Consider the following 22,497-nt stretch of genomic DNA (forward strand, 5'->3'; position numbering starts at 1 on the left):
ATATGCACAGATTTGCAGAAGGACTGTGAGATTATTCAGAATTAAGATGCTACAGTGACAGTGAAAGCTATTTTTAAGAGATGTTTGGAAAGTGTATGCATCTTACTAATCCTCTCATATTACACATTAATTTTCTAGGCAATGCCTTGCATGTAGAATGGAAAATTTTAAGTTACTATATGCAGAATTTTTACTGCAATGTTCAAGTGAAAACATAAACCAGTGTAAAGCACCTAAAGTAAAAGAAAGCCCTGAATGTCTCATCTAACCTGACATTCACATTAAAATATGATATGTTCATGCAACAGCAGCACGTTGATCACAACTATGCAACACGATGATGTTTCAAAGGCCCTGCAAATTATTTCAGGACTCCTGAACAAGACGAGCGACAACCTTCTGCAAATGTCTTGATAGAGTAGGAGGAAAGAAGGACACTCTATAAATAAACTTATTAAATAAGTTTAAAAAAAAAAAAAAAAAAAAAGCAAAGTAAGAAATATTCACCAAGAGAAACTTTGAAGATTTACTCACACTGAGCCTATTTTTGTATGTCAGTGTAGGCAAGCAAGATTCTTCTTTTCATCTAAATAGAAGCAGAGTATTTTTAAACGCAGGAGATTCATTCCCTCAGTGCTCATCGAAACACGGCAGCTGGGGCCGGAGCTGGGATGCGGGGGGAGGGCTCCGGGTGGAAGCAAACCCCTTTCCAAGGGGAACAGATGGTTTTCCCTGCGGTGGCTGCAGCCGAGGGCTGTGAGGAGCATTCCTGGGTGCCCAGGGCCAAGCCAAGCCCCCCGGAAAGTTTATAGAGGAGGAGGAAAAAAGGACACTCTATAAATAAACTTATCATATAAGTTTAAAAAAAAAAAAAAAAAAAGCAAGGCTAGATATATTCACCAAGAGAAACTTTGAAGATTTACTCACACTGAGCCTATTTTTGTATGTCAGTGTAGGCAAGCAAGATTCTTCTTTTCATCTAAATAGAAGCAGAGTATTTTTAAACGCAGGAGATTCATTCCCTCAGTGCTCATCGAAACACGGCAGCTGGGGCCGGAGCTGGGATGCGGGGGGAGGGCTCCGGGTGGAAATATATTCACCAAGAGAAACTTTGAAGATTTACTCACACTGAGCCTATTTTTGTATGTCAGTGTAGGCAAGCAAGATTCTTCTTTTCATCTAAATAGAAGCAGAGTATTTTTAAACGCAGGAGATTCATTCCCTCAGTGCTCATCGAAACACGGCAGCTGGGGCCGGAGCTGGGATGCGGGGGGAGGGCTCCGGGTGGAAGCAAACCCCTTTCCAAGGGGAACAGATGGTTTTCCCTGCGGTGGCTGCAGCCGAGGGCTGTGAGGAGCATTCCTGGGTGCCCAGGGCCAAGCCAAGCCCCTCGGAAGTTCCAGCGCCACCGAGATGTCCCTGCAGGAGAGGTTCTCAAGTCACACCTCCCCAAGGAGAAATCCAAGGATTTGAAGGAAATTAGGGAAAGCAGCATTTGGCATTAAGTACACAAGAGCTGGTATGGATTTACTGCTAGGAGGAAAAAGAATCATTTGGTAAAAGGGATTTGGTAGATTTGGAAATCCAGGACAATGGCTCTTGCATGTCCCACTGATTTCAGGACACCACCGAATGTTCCCTGGTTGGGAATCAATTTATTTTCCTTCTAACAGCACAGCTCAGTGTCTGGAAGAGAGGATTAGTTTCTAACACTGGGTTTGGTGTGGATGCACCTCCCAGTTTGGAGGAACTCTGTGTGTCTCAGGTCACTTCTCTATAAAACGCATTTTGGGATCCAGTTCATCAGTCCTGACGCATTCATCCCAATAAATCCTTCTATAGGATCCCAGCACAAGTGCAGAACATAATTTGCCCAGCAAACCGAAACACAGGATAAGGAATTAATAAAATAATCCACTAAAGAGGAAAGAAAACTAACACATCAACTAGAAGTCTTCCTGACTCAGAACCTTGAAGCTGTCCCAATTCCACGTACAGCACCTCAGAACAGTGAGACACAATGGAGAACAACTATAGCCATGCCTGGCAAATTCTGGACCTGAGACACTGCTTTCCCTTTGTACTCTTTGGGATATAAAACCTCCTGGAAAACAGGGAAGAGGCAGATAAAAAAATAAAAAAAGAGGAAAAAATGCTATTGCAAATACGCTCTGTTTTATAGATAGGTTCTTATAGAGTTCTCATCTCTGCAACTTCCAGAAGTGCATTAAGCTGCATAATTAGCATCTGTCACATGAAGCTTTTTCCTTCCCTCTTCCTCTCCCTAGAGGGAAACTGCATGAAGAAATTTTAATATAAATTTTAGTATCTACTCTGTGCAGTGCAATCATATTAGGAAAGCTACAGGCAAGTCAGTTTGTGCTCAGTCTAAGGTTTATCTTTGTGTAATAGAAACTTTACCAGTTTAAAAAAAATGCTGCTGATCCAATTTAAAAATTAACCAGTCTCTTGGAAAGACAACAGGGGTGGGGGAGAGATGGTCCCCATTGCATCAGATTTAAACCAGTGGAATTGCCAGGAAAACTGGGCAATTAAAGCCAGTCCTGGTATTACATCCCTCCAATCTCACATGGAAACATGCAGCCAAAAGGAGTAAGGGATGTGTGATTTCCCCTTCTAGTCAAAAGCATTTATTTTGAAAGGAATATTTATATTTTTAAAACATCCTAACAAAGTAGGAGTTCATGTTGCTTTTTCATTCACATCAAGAGATACTCTGCTGTTGAATATAAAAGTCAATGGACTACAGCATCTCATGGTGAATCTCTGCAGGCAAAAGAAGATGCCGCCTTTTTAGAAATAAAGATTAACTAGAAATAAATGCAGCTTAACAATAGCAACATGACAAACAACTCTATTATTCAGCCTCTGATTTCCATTCTGTCTCCTAATTTTTTGAAGTATTTCTTTTCTACTTAATTATTCCAAGAAAATTGAGATTATAGGATTGAACATATTGCCAACAACCTGAGGTATGAAGTGCAGACCGAGTGCTTAAACTTCAGCTACAGAGGTGGTAATTATTGGAATTGGTGCATGTGCAGTAAATATATCAAGTAGTGTAGAGTTCAAACTCGTGCCAGTCAGTCTCCAGTTGGCACCAACAATTCTGTCAGGAGGATACAGAGGTCTCAGCAGGACTTATTACTGGCAACTGTTCAACAGTTCTCTTCTCCAAATGGTTTCAAGGGGATTTGGGTGGGAAGAAAGATAATTTTTAACAAATTAAACTACCTAAAAATGGCGAGCTGCCCAGAGGCACCTAGTCTGCCTTAGTCACTACTACCAAACCATTTTAAAAAAGAAGATTAAAAATATTGCTGGCAAAATTGCCTACCTGGCTTTAATGACTTAATCAGATCCCTGCAAAATTACCCCAACATGTGCTGTACACCATCCTGCAAGTGTGTGTAAAATATGTCCTGAGTAAAAGGTAGAGCAGAATATTCACTCAGTGTGTGTTTCTCGGAAAAAAACTACCTCAAGTTACCAGAATCCAAGTATCCCTTTAAGGACATGGGCTCTAGTTCCAAGAAATTAGAAAAACAGCTTAACTAAAAAAAAAAATTACAAAGATTAGGAGGAATGTTTACTTCCCATTAGTATTTATCTCACAACATTTGTGAGGTGTAAACTAGAGTTCAGCTTTGCACTGGGAGCTTTCACAGGAGCCTCTGAGCTGTGCCAGATTGATGTCCAGCTGCTTTGTTTAGATCTTGCTAAAATGCCTTTTTCAAATGGTGAATATGTCATTTCTAGCAGAGGTCTCCAAGAGAAGATTTGAGTTTAATGCATGGCAATAAAAAGAGGAATATGAGAATTCTTGGTCTCTTTAGTGTCAGCTTTGCTTAAGACGTATGAATGCACATGAATAGTCTTGTCAGAATCTCTGGGGCTACTGACATTCAAGATCTAACATATTATTACTTCTGACCAGAACATTAGCTGCTGTGCAGGAAGGAGAAGGGGAAGAGGAGAAAGGGAAAAAGATAGGACCACTCCCTAATCAGAGAGAAATTGTTATGGATTTCTCTGGCTGGAAATCTCTGAACAGAACTTTTCTGCTGTGGAAATACAATGCTCATGTTCTCCAATCTGATTGTACAGCCTCTTTAAAATGTGCAGCAGGAAAAACAAAAATCAGCATATTTTAATGCCTGATCTTGCTCATTTTACTCATGGAAAGGATCCTAATTAACCTATAAATAATGACTGTACAACCAACTATTACATCCTTTTAAAGGACATGTGCTAAGAAAGGTTTGAGCATTTTGAGCTGCTGACTCTATTTTTTACTATTTCTTTGAATCACTAGTTTCAGATACAAATAAGCTAATTAAAGAATTTACTTAAAATAAGGTAATTTTCATTCCAATCTCAATATATATCAAATCTGGATACCACTACAATGGAAAGATTTGCTCACCAGGAGCAAAAATCTTCCAATGTCCTCCTGGCTGAATTAAGAGAAAATGTATTTCAGATATTCTTAATAGTTGTTGTTCAAAATTCATTTCTAAATAAACGGAAAACATTCAGAAATCAGTTTAATCAGTATATCTGTGCTCTGAAATTTGAGCTGAAGGAGTACCTTTCACTTAGAGTGCAACCAAAGGGAGTATCTTGCCCTTTGTGACTGAAACCACCTTTAGAATCCATTCAGGAGCTCCAGCACGTCAGACAAAGGCCTGGATTTGTTTGGAGCAATAAATGATAGCAGACCTTTACATATTTGAAGTGCAACAGATGGTCCTCCAAGGAGAACATAATGACTGGCAGACAGTACTTCGTTAGAGTGGCTTGGAATGTCTTCAGCAATTACACAGGCAGTGTTTTGGGGGGAAGCCCTGTCATCTCTGTGATTCTTCTCATGTAAATAGCTGTGATTTCCTTGTTTAGATGCTAAAAAATTACATCTTCTAAAATCCAGGCAGTGAACTGGAAAAGGAAGCACCTTTGGCCCTCCCAGGGCTACTCAAGCTGAGTGTCCACCTGAGAAGAGAGATGTGAATATAAAAAAAATCAGCATTAAAGGGAAAGAACTTTGGGCACATAACTGTAAAACTGTTAATCCATAGCTAAATATTCCATGGAAATGTAATTCAGGAAAAAAGCCAAGGTTTAACACAAGGTCCATCAGACTTTAGAAACTGGGAGGGCTACAGGTACAACAGGCAGAATATCAAGGAGAAAACACTCACAAGGCCTAAATTACCAAATAACAACCTCCTTCCTTTGGGAAACTGGTGATTTTTGAGGAATCCTCTTCCACATGAAACACTGTGGCTGCAGTTCTTCAAGGCAGGGGAAAGGGAGTTTTTCAAGGCTGTCCATTCTTTCCATTTTCACAGACAAGCTGTTTCACAAGCCAGCAATTAAGAACTAGAATTTTAAAGAAAGAGTAACAAAATGCTGATTTTTATACTGTAGACGTAGCTTAGAACAATTTAACTTCCATCTCTCCCGTCCCTGTAATTCTAGGATTAGTTCTTTTCTGTTCTAAAACCTTCCCCACCAAATCCACCCCGAGTAAAATTTTATGTGGCAACACAACCACAACAAAAAACGTGTCCTTTCCCAATGTAACTTAAATGTTGATGGAATCATAACTGCATTACTCCCTCTCCAATTAGCAGCAGCATTCTTTATGTTTGCTTACGAAGCGTGAACCCTTCGCTTGTCACTACAAAGACCTTCTGTGGAGGACTTAAAAAAACAGCCCCAGCAATTAAAATGACAACAACAGAGGTGGATTGGTCACATTAAGACACAAAATATCCAGCTGTTTCTTTCCAGAAGAAGGATGCACCAACTCCATGAAATATTATGGCCAAATTTTGACAGGCTACGTAATGCTGCTGGATATTCTGGGGAAAATACGCATTTCCAAGAAAGGAGGAGACTAATATGGAACTACGTCTAAGCTCACAGATTGATTTTTTCCACATGATCAGGATTGTCATTCATGCTTTTTATCCATACAAATTTCCCTTTTTTCTTTGCTGGAACTAGAGTTACTCTATTTTGTGAGAAATTCTCTCAAAATAAGAAAAATTTTGGGGATTGTCCTCGAAAATAAGGCAAAAAGTGATCTGATGGTGTTAGAACTAGAAAATCAGATTTTAAACTTACTTAACTTGGTTGTGTTGAAAACATTCTAAGAGTTTATTAAGACCATAAGTCTCATTACAACCAGAATATTATTTATAAAACAGAACATCTTTTATAATCACATCTGTCTGCTGCCGGTTCCTGCCTATTCTGCTTCCCAGTAAGATGGGAAGTTATTTGTAATACATGTAGGGAATTTAAAAAATCATTTTAAGCATGTATTTAAATAATAACAAAGGCTGAAAATGAAATGTTTCAGGTTAGCTTTTCCTAGTTCGGATTATAGGAGAGAGATATTGAGAGAGATATAAATACAGATATATTTATACTGAAGTGATAAGGTAGCTTTGATTTCTAATAGAGCAAGAGAAAATAACTGACACACAGAGAACCAGTCACTCAGGGGGGGAAAAAAACCCCAAACACTGTCTATAGAATCCACCTACAGATATGTCCTTGGAGAAAAACTGATGAGAAAATTATCAGGCAGATTTTCCTTGCTGTTTCCTTTCTGGAAGTTTTTGCCTCTCATAACAGCACAGCCATGGCAAGTGATATGTATCAGAATTCATCCATGCAGTATATTTTGCACATCAAATTGATTATCCATGACTTCTTAGGCAAACACAGGAATGCAGAAAACATGTCAGCTGTTATAGATAGAATATATGGGCATTGCACTCCTTACTTTACATTTAGAAAGAGCTGCAGATAATGAGCTCAACCATTACCTTGAGAATAAATTTCATTTCCAAGTTCAGAAGTATGTCTGGATTCTCATCTGTTTTGTGAACCAGAACTTACAGGTAGCTCGTAACATTTGTCTTCTGACCTGTGTTTGTCTCCAGAATAATTGTGATAAGTAGGCAAAGGCTTTAATGTCCTCATCTTCATGCCTTCAACCATGATGACCTCACAGACTCAAAGCAATCACTGCAAAATACAGAGGACAAGGAAAAAAAGTTAAGAAAATAAAAGCCCTTTCTTTTTCCTTCCCTAAATTCCCAGAATTCATCTTCAGATTCATGCCTGTAGCAAAAAAAAAAGACTAAAATATTACCCTTCTGTATGTTTCATCTGATATAATTGCTTGACAACAAACATCTCTTGCTCTGCAAGTATTCTGCAGTGAATTTATTCACATCAGGAAAAACACATCAGAAAGGTGCCTAGCTTGAAAGTTTCCAAATCAGACACCAGTGACAAAAAACCAGAGTGACAGAACAGGCGAGACACAACCTGGAACCCTTCTGGGGACACACAGACCATCATTTTCATCAGCAGCCACAAGAAATATTAGACAACCAAAAGTTCTGAGGTCAGCAGGTTTTGATAAACCAGTAATTAACCCTGAGCTGTAACAATAATAATATATGTTTGAGCAATATGTCATAAATATAATTATTCTTTGCAGATGTTTGCTATTCATTACAATGGAAACTGTTCCATTCTACAGTGTGGCCAAGTGGTATCAGACACCATTTTTACTAAGACACCAAGCACAAGATGTTCAATCTCAGGAGGTGAATTCCTAGACATTGGGCTGATAAAGCCATTTTAGATTCTGTAAAATATATATCATACAGTAATTACATTTCATTTTGTGGTTTACAAAAAGCTATTCATGAAACTACAGGAGCTTGTCACGCATTCTTTATTTCCAAAGAATAACACTCACCCATGAAAACTGTCTGATTTAAATCACTGTGAGTGCTGGCAGGTGAAAATTACTGGATAAAGCGAATAGAGCCTTATTGGAAATCAAAGCTACAAGTTTGAGTCACTCTTACTCCTGAGATACTCAAACTTGACCAGGCTTTAGGTACTAGAAATGCCATCTGCTTTCCAACACATTGGCCTTGCTGTTGGCAGAATTCTTGCAGGATTCTGCAGTGATATCAAACTGGAAGACTTGAAAACAGCCTCTGAATGACTGCAAAATGCAAGTAAAGCATTAAGTTGCAATCACAGGGTAGGAGTGGAGATGGAGTTCCAGCTGGAAGTTCAGTTAAACCCCTTTGTATGAAGTGAGTGACCACTGCTCCATATTGCATTTGGCATTAGACTTCAGAACTTGTGGAGCAGAAAACCAGGGAGAGGGCAAAACTCGTGCTGGAAAGATCTGAAAGATTTAGTGAGGAAACTGGTGGGAAGTGCCCTTCCTCTCCATGCAGACACTGCACAGCCCCAGCAATTGCAGTGAACAAATAAAAGGCAAGAAAACACAACATATGGATCCTAAAGCCACAATTTCTGGAATACAGCATCTGGAAGTATTACAGAGAATAAACCCCCTCCTGTCAGGTAGAGCAGAGCCTGTGTCAACAAGAATCACACACTCCCACTGTTGCTCAACAGATGTACTTGAACTAGAGATAAGGCACTTCAAAACTCCAGGGAAGTTATGTGCAAAAGGTGTTGCCTCCTGTGCCTCTTTCCATGCAGGGAAGGGAACACCAGGCAGGATTCAGACACCTAATTCTGCAGTAAGTAAGGAAAAATGAGCAAAAGAATTCTTGTCAATACAAATTATCTAGAGTAGAAGATGGGGGACAACCTTAAAAAGCACAAGCACAGATAGAGTCAATACATTTATAAATTAGAATACAGCAAGTACACTCACCATTGGAAAAAACTGTGAGTAAATCTCTCTCCTGAGGAAGGCTTTAAGCCTATTTTCCTTTTTCAAACCTATGTCACCAGTGAAGCCTCATAAATGAATATTCTCTTGCAGATGAAGTGGTTGTCTTCACCTTTTGGCAGTTGCAATAAGGACAAAACATATCCTGCAAGGAGGTTTTACTCCTAAGAGTAATCTCCTCAAAGACTGAGGAGAAAGCACGAGCTAAAAATCACTTGCACAATCATGTTTCATAACTGTTCCTAGTCTGGTGGTGTTGGTTCTTCCTGAGTACAAAAAATGCACAAACTTTTCTCCCTCTTCTACCAAGAGGGGAAAAAAAATCTGCTTATCCTTGGATACACAGAGAGTTTGGAGGAGCTCCAAACAATGGAGCACTGTGTGCCCCACTCATCACACAGACACTGAAGAAACAAAGAATGCACAAAGTATGTAATTACTGTTTCACAAGATAATTCCATTATTAATACATCCCCAAAGATAGCATGCACAGCACTGGAGTTTAATTAGATGGTAACTGGAGGGGGTTTGAATTTATGAGGTAATAAATATATTTTGGACTAATAAACTCCAAGGCTGAAGTGTTTATTAATCTAGAATATAAAGATTACATAGTTGATAGGAGACAACCTCAGGTTGTGCTGAGATGCCTGTTGTTTACGTATTTCAAAATTAATATTTTCCTCCTTTTGGGAGCTAGATCAGAAAGCCAAGATTTCTGTGGATGGTACTGAAAAATACTAGAAATTGTCCAACCATGCTATGTTCTCAAAGGCAAAGGCTATCTAAGTCTCAGCAGATGGTGTGGTTTTAAAGTTTCACCTTTTAATCAATTTATCACCTCCTAAACTATTAAGCACTGCAAATAAACTGCCTTCTGATGCTGCCAGTGCCTCATTCTGATGGTAAAAAGCACAGATTCCCTTGCAGGATAACCAGACCCTTTACAAGACTAACAGATCTCTCCTCTGTTGCCCCCAAATAATCAATTCCATCTCTATTTTCCTGCTTTTGGATTCACCTGCAAGACCACACCACGACCACATCAACAATTTTGGGGTCTCATTGAATTTCTTTCTTTCATGAACATGGTTGTATAAACTTTTTGCCTAGTGCAGCATATTAAGGATTTGGAAACCAACTGTTGTGAGGATTTATATCCCAAACAGCTGTGCCAAGAATTGAGAGGAATCAAATGGTCTCATCCATTAACTTGTCCTCAGGTAGCTACAACTAGAGCTTAATAAATTACCCCACAGTTCAGTCCATTTAAACTACATTTCTCTGTTATTTTGGAACTGCCAATGCCTCACTCAGGCAAAACAGAAGAGCAGATTTGGTCCAGGAAAAAGTGGGCATGATTGAACTCACGGACCAGGTTGCTTAAGCCAAAGCTAAATTTAGGCCTGAGGGAACAGCAGAGAAAGAAAAAGGAAGAAACACGAGGAGGAACAACTTGTGGGACCTTGCAGGTGAATCAAGACTGACAAGTGCAAAGGAACTGTTCCCATACCTGGCTGAGTGATGGCTGCTGGACATCCTGGATGTGCCAAAAGAACTGTGGGGCAGGAAAAGAGGAGAGAGGCAAGAAACAGCACAGCTTGGATTTATTGGTAAGGAAAAACCCTGATTCTCTGAGCCAGCCCACGGTGGGTGCCAGCAGGAAGAAAGTCTCATTACCAAGGGCTGTAAAGATTTAAAGATATTTAGGAAAATGATTATTAAGGAGCTTAGGTGATCCAAATAGAGTTGGCTGTGTGTTCAGACAGATTCCAGGGTGGTTCCACAGGTTCAGGGCAAAGGCCTCAACACTAATTCCTGGGAAGAGTCTACAGATAAATCATGGAAGATGACAAAGAACCATTTCCAAAGCTCCTGTTTTTCATTTCAGGCTTATAGCCTCTCACCAACTGAGACAAGTCACAGAACCAACTTTCCAATATTAAATCTCCAGGCAGTGTGTTATTCATACAGCTTATGGAGATGTCTTTACCCTCTGGAAAAACAAAGTTTAAGAAAAATGGCTCTATCTTTGGGGAACAGTTTAAGTCTCAGGATAACTACATTAGGAAATCTAACTCTATTACTTTGTATCTTACATTTTATTACAAGATTGGTAATAGGAAATTACCAAATAAAATTGGTATTTTACTTGGTAATTTTTTTCCATGGGCCTCGTCTAATATGAAAGATGGTGATCATCAAATTTATTCAAGTTTTCCTGTCAACAACATCATTAACCAAATCCCTCAATTTCAAAGTAAATAAAAGCATCTGGGCTTCTCGCACAGCAAGACTGACTTGCATATTTAAGCCTCATATATAGATGAATCTGCACTGGACCAAATTTGCATATTAATGAAGGACTAATTGCTCTTTGCAGTCAATTTTATGCAGATGAATTTACTCCTCTCAGTACAATTTTCATAATGTTCAGAAAGAACCAAAAAATGTAAAACTTTTTAAAAGTACACAAATGTTAGACAATCAAGGAAGAAATATCATAATGACTTCCAACAGCTTTCCATTAAATTGTATATAATTCATCTTTTATACTGTTGCTTTATTTTAACAGCCTCCCACAAAGAACAGAACAATCCATGGAATAACTTCAGCCTATTCCCCCTCCTCGGTCTCAAATTTTAACAGCTTGTAATAACCCATGATATGATCCAGTTTCCAGCTGGAAGGATGGAGCCTGAATTTTTAGGAGAAGTTAAATTTGCTAAACAGGAATTTATTTGCTCGCAGTCATTCTCATGCCACAGGACAGTCAGGACAGAGTTTGTCCCACACATTTTTAGGGTAGTTTCTATCCAGTTTCGCACTATTAAGGAAAAAAGGCCCAAATTCTTGTTGAGTCTCCCCTGAGCTGAAGTACAAAATACCAAAAAAAGGGCAGGAAAGTTCATGGAAAAGAAAAACATCAACAAATGCTGAGGGGAAAATGATAATATTAGGGGGAAACGGGAAAAGATAGGGAAGTAGAAGAGGAAAGGAAGTGTAAATGAAAGGAGAGGGAAATGATGCTTCAATGTGTTTATTCAGCTCTGGCTAAAAAGAAAAGAATTGAAGGATTTGGAAGAAAGTTCAAGGCAAAATAAACACATAAAAGAAAAAAATGCAGCCACAAATGTAGCCATAAAAAAGAAAAAGAACAGGACAGATAATGAAATAAGTGAGAATCAGAGAGCACATGATACATAAAGAAACAAATAAAAGAAAATACAAAACCCACAGTTTTTCCTAATTCTGCCAGAACAGAAGGGCAGAGTTAGTGGGAATGCATCAGGAACCTGAATTTGCATGTACAGCCTTTCTCCTGCCAAAGAAAAAAGCCTTATTTTAACTGTGAAAACTGATAACCATAATATTTATATGTATCATAAAATCACTTACAGAAGACCATTTTAATCAGAAAAGGAATTGCATAGAAGAAAGTTACATCTTTAAATGACTTTGGGGCCTTTTGTAGAAGGAACATGGGAATATGGTTCACATTCCCCATATCTGCCATATCCTTGATTGCATTTTTTGCCCTTCTCTACAGCTTTTGCTGCTTTAACATCTTTTTGAGGCAGAGAGTATTCACACAGATACATGATGAGTTTACAGTGGTACCAAGAAATCTGTTGTGGTTTTACTCTATTTCTTCTCTAATAATTCCTACCATCCCACTTCCCAGACCACGCTGAGCTTACAGTTCTCCTATGATCCCACAATTTGGTTCCTGAGAAATAACAGTTTATAAACAGTATTTCATGATCAAAACAAAATTATCTTCAGAATGAACATCTTTTGACTGAGCTGTTGAGTTCTTCCCAAAGAAGAATCAGAAAATCTGCCAGGTCACTTTGCCATCTCTCCTTTTGGTCTTTCCCACCTTGATGACAGAAGCCACAACATACAGAGCATTTTTCTGGGATAAACTCACCCCCCCATGAGCAATAAAGGCAATGGTTTTATGGAGGCAAGATCCCATTGCATGGAGAAAAAGAGAAAAAAAAAAGCCTTTAGGGTAGAGGAGTTGGCAGAAAATACCAAACCAAGGGGAAGGACAGCGAAAATGACAAGAGGCTTTCACTAGCTCTCAAAAAAAGATCACAGAACAAAGATAAACAGAACTATAAAATAACAGTAATAATTGGAAAAGAATGAGAAATACTCCACCAGGAAAATACTGGAATACTACTGCTGAAGAATTCTCACCGAGGAAACAGGACTCAGTTCAGGTGGTCAGCCTGGAGGTTTGGGTTTTAAAAGTTATTCGACAACAAATTACAGTTGTGTACTCTGAATTCTGGATTATTAATACAAAATGTTTCCCTATTTTGCTCATGGAGGAGAAGGAAGGGAAATGTATCTCCTTTATAATTTCTGTACAGAGCATTTGAAAACCTGCTCTGGGCACTCCCCATTTTTCCCAAAAAATGTCTGGTTCAAGTGATTAATGCTGTGTGAATGTAAACAAAGATAATTATTCAAACAAGAACAAGATGTTCCACCCAAAATGATTTGCTTTCCAATGGCTGAGATGCCTACTTCTAATCATCAAGAAAGGTTAACCTGACCAGATTTAATTAACCGCTTAATACAATAATAAAGATGCATAAATAATGGGTGAAGAAGCCCACAGAGGCAACAGTGAATCCAAATAAATCCCTCCAGCAAGCACAAAGTCTGGGCTGTTATCACCCAACTACACTGATGTAAGAATTCCCAAGTTTTTAGATCCACCAGGCACAGTTTTGCACTTGTCCATGTGGAACTTGATTAATAGATGGCTTTAATTATTATTAAACAAACACAGAAACAACAACAACAACAAAAAAGGCAAGAAACCAAATCCCTAAAATTCAATGATAAAATGAACCCAGTGATATTTCTTAACACTGTGCTTCAAATTCATAGGTGAAGTCAGCTGGTTTGTACAGACTATTTGAGGAGTACAGTGAAATAAGTTACTATTTCCTCATATATAAATATATAAAAATATATAAAAGTACACATAAAAGGAGATATCAGACAGACATTTTCAAGACAAAGTTACTATTTTCAGTGAAAAAAAGTAGTCTTATTCTAGAATATTCCCTAGTAATGAAGTAAAAGCTTTCCACTACAACAATAAATAATTTGCAAGCATTACATGCCATAAATTGGGAACACTGCAAAATATTTTACATTTCAAAGAATGCTAGGAAATGTTATTGGCCCTGCATCTCTGGATAATGTGTGCAGCACTTGCTGGTTGAGGCAGGCTGTACTCAGTGTTACCAATAATGAGTATTAAAGGGGAGGACTGGGCATCAGCCCTTCCATTTTCTCTCAGTAAAGTTTAAGCATCCCTTAAACAACTCAGTGCAAACCAACAGATCTGCTATTGATTCATTCTGTTCATAAAAAGTAACAACATCATGGTAAATTCAGTCTAGTCAATGAGAAGTTTATGAGCCTAAATATATCAAAAGGGCAATGAAAGCTAATATATAGTGATTAAATAACAATCTGTGAGGAAAAGACACCCAAGTTTCAGTTCCAGGGTAGTGGAATCATCTCCTGATGAAAAATAGGGTTTGAATTGTTTCAGAGGACACTGCAGCCATTTGCCCTTTTTAACAGCCTGGAAGTTCACATGGCAAGATTAACTTATAATTTAACTGAAGTGGATCTCAAATAAAGTTTTTTGATTAAAATCTACATTTCTGTGCCTCCTGGCAGTGCCAATATTGCTGGAACAGGACATCAGCTGCAATGCCAGCGACTCTGGAATACGCTGCCATAGACTGTAAATCAGCTTTGTCCTAGTTTAATATTGGTTTAACAATAAAAAAAGAACTCTGGTGTTTAATATTTAAATAGGATAATTATCCATTTAGAACTGAGTGCAGAAGAACAGTGTCCATCGCGGGTCAGGTGCTAGAGAGTCAGCGGAGTATGAACAGGAATATGTAAACTTGACTTTAAATATTCCGTGCAACTCAAGCTATGTATCTTCGGGACCTTTGTTGCTACCTCTGTGCTGGATCCAATACTTCTGTGGGGGGACCAGGGCTGTCTCTGAGCAGAAAGCACAGCTGTTTACAGCGATTTGATTACTCAAAGCAATACTCAACTCAAAGAAGCGATTCAAATATGCAATTTCAACAGAAACCAGACCGAAGTAACGAAACAGCCCACCAAAGGAAGGCCCCAACCACAGAACAACACAAACAAACAAAGGAGCCCGTTAATGTTCGCCGCCGAACGGAGACCGGGCTGCGACCCCGGGGCCGCGGGCCCCGCCCCCTCCGCCCCGCGCCCCACGTGACGCGGCGCGCGCTGCCCACGTGACCCGCACTGCAAAACTTTCCTTTTTCTCCGAATTGTTTGGAAAGATGCACAGACACAGGGACAGACACAGGGACAGACACAGAGACAGACACAAGAGAACGGGCCAGAGCCTTGCGAATCCGCTCCGTTTTACCCGGCACATAAAACTGAACTGGCCTCAGCTGGATGTAACTGGTGTATCTCCAAAAGGAGTGTTAGACGTGAAATAGCAAACAGGCTGCTGAGCCAAATTTATCCTATGGATTTGGGGTTTTTTCTATTATTCCCTTTCAGAAGGAAATGTATCACAAATGTCTCTCAAATTATTTACAATCTCAGCTGCAACCTCCCCCGTGGTAATTCAGTCTGGCTGTTTGTTACTCTTTGTGAGGAATAGTTCTGCTCAAGTTCTCCACAGAGAAGGAGACAACTCTGTTTTCCTGATGTACTTCAGATTCAAATTATTGAAGTGCAGGATGGAGAAATGAATTAGATAAAGGCATGGGAAATGTGTAATTCATACCTGGCTGCCGTGATGAGCTCGCTGGTAACTGATAAAGCTGTGAGTGTTAAAAGAATTTTAATGAGAAATTATATTGACCTAAGCGCCAGTGTTATCAGCACTACTACATTTAAAATAAATGAATTTTAAAAAATATTTAACTTTCACTTCAGCAGTGTCCACTGACAAATATTTTAGTTTAACACCTACTGCTGATTTCCATTAAAATACCTTTAGATGAGATTATCAAAAGCAATTTCCATCTTACTTTCCTAGAGTCCAATAACTTTTTACGCTCTTACAATAAACTGAAAGCAATTCCAACTTCTTTGTCACTAATTCAAAGACAGATGTAACACATATTTTTTGCTACCTCCTCTGTAATTGACAACATTGTTTCTGTTGCAGCCTGTCTGAAAGTTTCCAGCTGCAAACAAGTGTCCAGAGCAGAGGGGGTGCTGCTCCTGGTTATTGCTGGAAGAAACTCAAACCATAAAGTAACTCTCATGATTAAGATGAACTATCAATAATCATCTATTTTTCAGTGCAACATCCTATAAATCCTTCTAATTAGTAAAATAGATGTCTCCTTTTTAGCAAACATTCCCCAGCCTCCCTCCTTATTTACTTCCCTGAATTCAATTATGTTTGCACCTGCTGGCCCAATCACCTAAATGACAGATTCTGGATGGAAGGGAGAAACTGGGCCATAAGCAATAATTTCATTGTAGTTCAATTTAAAGTATTTGCCTGCACCTATTTTCTCTGCTTCATGAAGAATGTTGATGCTATTTCCTGCTCTGTGGCTCTGCTCTCCTGTCAGGAGATGCAGCAGCATCAGCAAGAATTTCACACTGCTCCCAATCTATCCTTCACTGCTGACTCCAGAGGAATCAAAGCTGAGATTTTCCTGGAGGGGAAGGACCATTAGAATAAAGAGGGAAGGAGTGATTTCCAAATCTGGGCTGAAAAACTGATGAAAGTAAAAAAAAATTAGTTGGTTGCTATGAAGGACTCTTTGTAAAATAAAGGTTAGGAAATATTTCTTTAGAATAAAAAACCAACAGAACTACTTTTGCCTTGAAAACCTATGGAGGAGGGGGTACTCCTGGTGATATTTACCTACCACGGGACTTTAAAATCCATCTACTCCCTAAATCAAATGAGTTACTTTTCCAAAAATCTTCCTGAATGCAATTCAGCCTCTGGATGAAAAATCCTGAAAACTTCTTGTTCTTGAGTGGAAACTCAACATCCAAACCATCACAGTTCTACAGCTCAGATGTTCAAAGAAACCCACATTTCCTTCCATCACCCGAAACACAGTGTATCTTCAAAATATGTTCTGAAGCTGTTACACCTTGAATGTTAAGTCAATATTGGGCAAAATTATTAATTTACCATATGCATCTCACAATAAATAGTAATTTGGGTGAGTGTGTAAAACTGGATTGTGTATAAATTAAAACAGTAACCAAAGGGGAGGCAAACAGGCAGCTAAAGCCCTAAGAGAGGAGCCTTGGAGAGAGGAACTGCACAGCATTTTTATGTAACACGTGGGGAAACCGTGCAGCATGGGAGTTTCAAATGTTAATTCTGCAGCTGTACTAAATCCAGTGTGTCAGACTCTGACTGCAAGCAAGCCAGATTTAAGGAAGAACATTTTTACTGCAGCATTGGAGGCTGAAAAATGGTTAACTTGGTTGATGTTCACCAGGAGGAAGTTTATATAGGAGCCTAAGATGAATTCCAATATTCCTTCAGCAGTGTTTCACTTCAGAAGTAGTTCTTAGTTAAATAGTAAAGTACTTTTCTAATTATTCTTCCATTAATTCTTTCTATTAATGAAGAAAAGCATGGCATGAGCTAGAACTCTTCAATTAAGATAATCATTATCATAAACAGATGTTTTGTTTGACAGTTTGAGGGATATGGGTGTGCTGTGATTCAGTTCAGAGACGTTAGTTCAACTGAAGACTTCAATTAAATAACCTCGCCCTCATCTCTAATTGTATCAATCAAAAAAATCACCATTCTGAGGGACAGAATTGGAGATGTTTAGTTTTGCTGTGTGACAGAAATGTAAACAAACTGCTCAGGACTGGGTTTGGGGGCAGCATGCAGGAACAGGGTACATGGCAGTGAGATAACACGTGTGGCTTAACAAGCACCCCTGTTATCTCCTTGGAGCAGACACAAGGAGCTGGGCCTGTCTCTCACCCAGAGGCTGCAGACAAAGGCTGGAGCAGGTTGAAAGTCATGTATCAACTCCTAATAAACCTCAGCCACTGGAAATAATGGACAGCCAACTATGATATAAATATGAAATGTCGTGGGGGGAGATTCTTCTGTGGAAATGAACTTGCACATTTGGAAATGTGGTCTAGTCAACAATAAGGATCTAAAATTCATCTCTGCATTTCCTCCTAAGCCATACAAGCCTGGCCACTGTGCTTTGACTTAACTGAAAAAATGACTAAGTTAGTGCTTGCTTTCCAAAACAAAAATAATTTTCAGAATAAGGAGTACTTTAATTTCACTTTACCTTCTGAATTAGTGTCTCCATCCTAATTTTTACTGCCTAATTTTACAGGCATGAGCAATTACTTTTAAATTTGGTAAGACATTTAGTCACTTGACCCTTTCAAGCAAAAAAATCATTTTCATACTTGTAAAGTGTTACAGGCATAATCTGGATAATCTTATTACATGACAAACATGGTCTTACTCGTGGATAACACTTCCTAATAAACTAACACACCTCTGTCAGAACAAAATCTTCTTTTGTTAGAAAAGAAATAGAAATGCCCCCATACCCTTAAGATAATTTTAAATATTGTCACCAAGCTAAAAACAGCAAGTAAATATTAACTCTGTGAAGTGCAAAACAAGTTTTATTGACCTGTGAGGTAAATATTGACTGAAATGAAGCAAATATTTATGTGCTGATGTTAATGGGATGAATCCCCTTCACCCACAGCACACAAGATTTTGCCTACTACATTTCTGGGTTTGTATTTATTCCAAAAGGTCTGAAAGAAGATATTTCCTTTTCCAGACATCTGCTTTTTAAAAACGAAACTGTCTTTCCTTAGTGATGAAATTGGACATGCATCCAGAGGCCTGGAATATCGTATAACACACAGGTTTGGCAAATTGCTTTCAGACAGAGAAATCAATTAACTAAAATCTGACCAGACAACAACATCCAAGACCCCTCTTTGATCCCTAAAAAGGTAAATATAAAGTCAGATTCCATGTTATGAATTATGTTGGAACATTTAATTTGGATTTTGAACATAAAATATATTGCTATATATCACATACATGGTGGGATTCTTAGGGCTGTCCTGTGCAGGGCCAGGAATTGGGCTTTGATGATCCCAGTGGGTCCTTTCCAGCTCTGGATATTCTCTGATTTAACAAGGAAAATACAGAATAATTAAGGATATAACTACTAGCAGGTACTACAAATGGAATATAAATTAACAAACTCATCTACTCCTTCCTGGTAAATCCACTCATGTTTACACACATGAGAATTCATTGTTATATTGAACGATTCACACAGGGATTCACACGTTCAGATGAACACATTAGATGGGAAAAAAACCCTGATTTTGAGAAACTTCAAAGATTCAATTGAAAATTCTGGCACCTTTAAGGACACGCACTAGAGAATACCAACGTCATGATCATTACATCTTCTGACCTAAATTCCTCCGTAATGGTCTAACAGCAGCAATTAACACACACCTCCCGAAATTCTGTAACAGCTGAATAATTTTTGAGTCACTGTATTTAACAGATCCTCCAGTGTCACTACAAGAAAAGCCCTGTTCAGGAAACAGCCTTTCCACTTGGTTCTGATGACCTCGGGAATCGCTCCTTCCTGCAGATAAAGACAGAGGCTGAGCACCCTCCTGTGCAGGGAGCAAAAACTACAGCTGCCCTTTGTGGCTCTGCTGGCTGATTCTCATTCAAGGCTTTATCTTTACCCAAAAAACCAAGACTCCGGGATCTAATTCAGCAGCTTTGGAACAATTACATGACACCATTGCAGTAGAATTAGTTTAGAATGATTTCACAGGAATGAACACGCTGCTGTACACAGAGAGGCTTGTAAGCTTTCTGGAAACCTCAGGGAACAGGGTGATGTCATTGCAATATAAAAATATCTGCTTCGAATTCCTTGCGAGTCTCCTTGACAAAGCTTAGAGGATCAGAGTTCAGCAGTGAAACTCAGCCATCACCTCAGGGATGTTTTCAAAACTGGGCTCTATTCTTCACCATCTCAGATACAGGAGCACAGGAGCTGTTTTCCTGTGCTTGAAATACAAACTAAAGTCAGGGTTTGTAGAGTTGCAGGAGACAGTTTTTAAAAGATGGAGCACTCAAAACTCAGGAAACACTCGAATTTTAAAGGTTATTTGAGCCTCTTGGCAAGACTTTCAAATCCTTCAAACAGTTTAAACTAAACCCTCTTAATTTTGCAGAAGTCTTCCATACTCAAGCAGCATTTTGGGTAAAATGAAGACAACCAATAAAGCCTTTGAATATTCAGGACATTCTGCTATTCTACAGACTTACCAAAAAGCCCAATTTTTATCATATCATTAACTAAAATTTCTTTCCCTGTATCTGAGATCAGCTTTTTTAAATTCCACCACAGATGATGCTGCACACCTCATTTTAAAGCACCAGTCCCTTCCACACCTTCTGATTTAAAAAAGGTGATACAAAAGATTGTAATCCCTTAACCTGCTCAGATCTCTGCAGAGCTCCTTCAGGACACAAAATATGTTCTTCTAATATTTTTGTCTATAAAACACGTTCTCAGCAACTTTTAGCACAGAGTGACTTTTGCTGCAGAGGTACTGAGCTGCCAGGGCATGCCAGGCAGAGTTCCACAAGGATCAGAGTTTGTTCCAATGTTTTCATGCACTGAACAACCCCAGGAAAAGCAGGTACGCACTGATGAAAAGCAGTGATTGCACCAATTAAAGAGGTACCACCTGTTCCTGGGAGGATGAGAAAGTCTGGGACACTTCTGAGTGTGTAAACACCTGGAAATGTGCCTGGGCACTCTATGAAATTTATTGGCATCCTGGGAGTAGGATCCAAATACAAATTGGTAAATTTATCACCAGGTATTCCATGACCTAATATGTGCAATACCCATGGGAAAAGACTTCCAATTTTCTGTGAATAATCTCCCAAATCTCTCTTGTGTCAGGAGTTACTAAATCCAGAGGTCATTAACGGCACTAGGAAAACATACCTGTTAAATAACAACATCTCTGAAGAGTTACACACCTTCTAATGAGCTGTGAATTGGAGATAAATCAGCAAGTGACCTGCATGAGCAAACACCATTGATTAATAAGCAGCCACGAATTAATTTCATATTTCCAGTGCATGTAGCAATGAGAAACAGTTTGAGAACAACGTGGATTTAAAGCTACATTTGTACTTTGATGCATTTTATAATTACAAAAAAGAAACAGCTGAACAAATCTTTTATATTTATACCCTTCCAAGAGATGTACAGAAGGCATGCATAATTTCCAATCATAAAGCACTATTTAAAAATAAAAGATTTATAATTGCTTTCCCGGATTCGAGAAGCAAAGTAAGACTTTCTTCACATTGTCTTTCATAATCCAAACACAATGCGAGTGACTGACTGAGCAAAGAGTGGGAGAATGAACAATATGGCACAGCATAAGCCAAACACAACAGGTTTATGTTATCCTTGGAAGGATGGGGACATGGCCATGAAATTCTTCCAGTGCTTCCTGCCACGCATCTGAAATCTGCACTGGTGCTGCTACTGAGCAGTATTGTGACAATTAGACAGAAAAATTACACAAATGAGAAAGGTCTTCTGAGTTCAGAGGGCCTACAGGAACAGGAGGCCTGTGGGTATGTTTAATACTTAAGTATACCTGTAATAACCAGCCCAGGTTTCTTCCAATCCATCAGCCACAGCCCAAGCGAAATGCAGAGGATATGTGACCTCAAACTTCCAGTCGGGAAATTCTAGGCACTGTTTTCAAAAACATCATAAAAGTGGACCAAATTGCCTCCTCAAAACCTACCTCCAAGAGACACAGAGATGCAGCCAGTGTTTTCAGCGACTTCCTTGAAAAGAGAAGGTTTGTTGTTAGATGGTGTCACTGAACACCAGGCCACTTAACTCCGCCAAACACTTCATTTTTCACCTCATGAGATCTACGTCTAAGGGCCCATCCTTTCCCTCTCCAGGAGTTACTGACCCCACAGCATTTCTGTATTTAAACTTTGGAATTAAACCAGCATTTCTGTTCTAAAAACAACATTTTCCGATGCACCGATTTTCAAAGCTGCTCAGATATTAGCCCCACTTTCCGTGTGAGCTGCATATCTAAACACTTTTCCTAGAAAAATATCTGAGCCAAGGAAAACAGATGCCATTTCTGGACGCAAACTAATTTATTCAAGAGCATATTTCAAAAGAAAACCTGTATCTATTTCATTCCAAGCCTCTCCCAAGAGCTACAGCAGCATTAACTAGGGCAGCTCTTTCCTCAGGTTTCCTGGGAGGCAAAGCCAATTTCCAGACAGCAGGACTCCCTTAATCGCCACCGACAAGTAATGATACCGCAGTACACATATATTTATATATATCCCTTCATTTCATTCCTTATTATTGCCTTCCCAGATTAATTTTAATTGAGGCTTTCAACAAAAAGCAACAGGAATCTCGCCCCTCGTTTTGGCGGGGTTCAGGCTGAGGGGAGCCGCCCCTCACGGGCCATGACGGGGCGAAGGCCGCGACGTTGCCAGAGCAACGCCCAGCTCGGAGCCTTCCTTCTTCTCCTTCCTCTTCTTCCTCCTCCTCCTCCTCCTCCTCTCACGGCTCCTCCTCTTC

The 22,497-nt window shown here is 39.2% G+C and overlaps 1 long non-coding RNA gene across 5 annotated transcripts; it reads right to left on the reverse strand.

Annotated features, from left to right (window-relative positions):
- Positions 1 to 4,551: 4,551 nt before the first annotated feature.
- Positions 4,552 to 22,484, reverse strand: LOC108445902. Of its 5 annotated transcripts, none has more exons than XR_001860930.1 (5): positions 21,686 to 22,484; positions 20,901 to 20,941; positions 6,864 to 7,065; positions 5,223 to 5,403; positions 4,552 to 5,013 (listed from the first exon to the last, which is right to left on the reverse strand). It is a non-coding gene; the product is annotated as an uncharacterized LOC108445902 (long non-coding RNA). The 5 variants fall into 5 exon arrangements; XR_001860927.1 differs by having other exon boundaries at positions 20,866 to 20,941; XR_001860928.1 differs by having other exon boundaries at positions 21,533 to 22,484.
- Positions 22,485 to 22,497: the final 13 nt, after the last annotated feature.

The sequence above is a fragment of the Corvus brachyrhynchos genome, unplaced genomic scaffold (genome assembly GCF_000691975.1).
Source record: "Corvus brachyrhynchos isolate BGI_N302 unplaced genomic scaffold, ASM69197v1 scaffold283, whole genome shotgun sequence".
In the NCBI taxonomy this organism is placed as follows: domain Eukaryota; kingdom Metazoa; phylum Chordata; class Aves; order Passeriformes; family Corvidae; genus Corvus; species Corvus brachyrhynchos.